The sequence below is a fragment of the Brassica napus genome, chromosome C7 (assembly GCF_020379485.1).
Source record: "Brassica napus cultivar Da-Ae chromosome C7, Da-Ae, whole genome shotgun sequence".
NCBI lineage: Eukaryota > Viridiplantae > Streptophyta > Magnoliopsida > Brassicales > Brassicaceae > Brassica > Brassica napus.
Window position 1 is genome coordinate 24,343,944 of NC_063450.1, and position 2,700 is coordinate 24,346,643.

The following is a 2,700-nucleotide window of genomic DNA, read 5'->3' on the forward strand; positions in this document are numbered from 1 at the left end:
ATCACTAGGTTGATTTTTAGAATCATTAGAAAAATAAGTTGGTCCTTCTAATTATATAATAAGCTTTTTATTAAGCTAACCATAAATTCATTATTAATGTTATTTATTATTTCTTTAAATAAAAGTTACGGAATTTCCTAATGTGGCTAAAGTATATATGACAATGAATGATTTTGAAGATTTGATAAAAATTAGTGTATCTTCTATCATATTTGCTTAATTTTAAAATATTAAAATAAATTAAACAATCACAATAACCATATAATAAAATTTTAGATTTTTTGTATATGCTATATTTTTGAATTTTTAAAAACGACTATAAATTACTAAAACTGTTAAAAGTCTCACATTCAAATTTTGTGATCCATAGTTTAAATTTTTTTATGACAAAATACAAATAATTTCAAAATCACATAAATAAAAATTCTAATTTAATTAATTATTAAGATTATAATATATATATATATATCATTTTAAATTAAACTATAAACCCTATAGAATACATAAATATTTTAGTTTCGAAATTTGCTTTGAACACTTTTTTTGATAAAAGCTTTGAACGAAAAATGACAAATTTACTTTTTTAAAAAATTTATAAATTATCAGTGATTTAAAGTTTTACCTATTAAAGATACAAATTATCAAAAACACCATATGAGTAGAGAATATCATTTATAGGCATTAATATTAAAAATATACTATGTATGTTAATATCATTTAAATTTAATTACATATCCTATCAAAAAGAAAATATTGTTTAGATTAATAAAATTGATTTACATTTTCGTACCAATTTAAGTGTATAGGATAGTTACTGATTTTTAATTATTCAATATATATTTATTATTTTATAATATGTAAAAATATATAATACATAAAATAACTTTTATATATAATGTTCTTCCGCGTTAGGCGCGGATCTTAACTTAATATATATAAACTACAAAATCCAGTTAACTTACTAACAACATTAAAATTACGGGAGTTCTTCCGGTAGTCCTAACATTTATACGAGGCCACATGTTGAAAAATAGCAAATGTATTTACACATTCATTAATTCCAAGTACTAATCAATCTAATAAACAATAATATGATGCAAGAAATACTTACATAACAACTTTGGCATTTTGTTGATCGCTGGTGTTAAGGTGACCGTCTACAAGACAACTACTCTGTTACCCTAACGGAGGATGAGTCGTCCACGTTCTGCTCATTTGGCGGATCTGAAAGGGAAAGGGATTTGCTACGAGGAAGATGACGAGCCCATTCAATTAACAGATCAGGGAGATTCTCCCACCATCCGCGATTACAGGCTTTCTCTCATCGGCAAGGTACTGAACCCTAAGAAACAGTCTGTGGTGAAGCTCATCCAGACCATGCCAGCGCAGTGGGAGATGCAGGACAAGATCACTGCTAATGATCTTGGTAATGGCAAGTTTCTTCTGAACTTTGCGACAGAAGAGGATCTACAATCTGTCCTTAGGCAAGGTCTCTTCCACTATAACTTCTGCATGTTTGTGTTAGTTCGTTGGAAGCCAGTGGTTCACGATGAATACCCTTGGATCATCTCGTTTTGGGTCGAGATCACGGGCATTCCTCTACATCTCTGGACGATTGGAAACCTCAAAAACATTGGGAAAAGACTAGGCCATATTGATACGGTGGAACTGTCTGCAGGACGCATGCTTATTGATGTTGATACTAGGAGGCCTCTCACTTTCAAGAGGAAGATTGCATCGAAGGTGATGAAGTTTGGATTCAGATACATTACGAGAGGCTATTCAAGTATTGTAAGACATGTCAAATGCTTACTCATGAGGAGGCTCTTTGCCCAACGAAGGTAACGCCTTTGGCAGTCCAAGGAGAGCGATCTGATGTTTTCTCCAGGGTACAGCTCCCGGCAAATGTAGAATCTCGACAGTCTTTGCTGCGAGATAAAGAGATAGATAGTAGGTATGGCAGAGATGGCTATGGCAGAAGAGATCGCCGTAGTAGATCACCTCTGAGGGAGCGTAGGGCAGATGGTGGTTTTATGAATGATGCTAGGGTAGCTTACTCGCGCCGTGATGTTTCTGGAGATAGAAATGCAAGGCAACAAGGAGGCAAGGTAAGAAAGCTAGCTTCAGAATACACACGTCAGAGCTCGCGATATGCGCCTTATGGGAAGCAGAGGCCGACGGTATGGAGGGCAAAGGAAAGGTCCCCGGCACGCGAGGTGTATAATGAGGACATGAGTGGATCTCTCGCCCATGGAACGCATATGCGTTTTACTTGTGAGCCTTCTGTGCATCATTCTGATGATGAATTGGTCCATAAGAGCAGTGGGAAGAGGATTGCAAGTCAAATTGTGACACCGGCTAGGCATGACAATGATGATAATGTCACAAAACGTCCTCGCGTCTCTCCCCGATTGTTGACTTTCTCTCCTACGGAGAAAGCTTTGCCAGCTGATGCTCAGATTATTGGAGCTCTAAATGGCATGGAAATTGTTGATCCAATCAACACAGAGGAGGAGCTACATGATCAAGAGATGCTGGCAGAAATTCAAGAAGATGACATGCTGGGGGAGGATTTGATGGACATGGAGGCAGGATCTACGAGCAATGTGCAACAGGTTGAGCGAGTGGGAGACGTAAATGCACGGGTAAAGCTGAGAACATCATCTTCTTATAAGAGTGGTGGGAGATCTGGATTCCCTT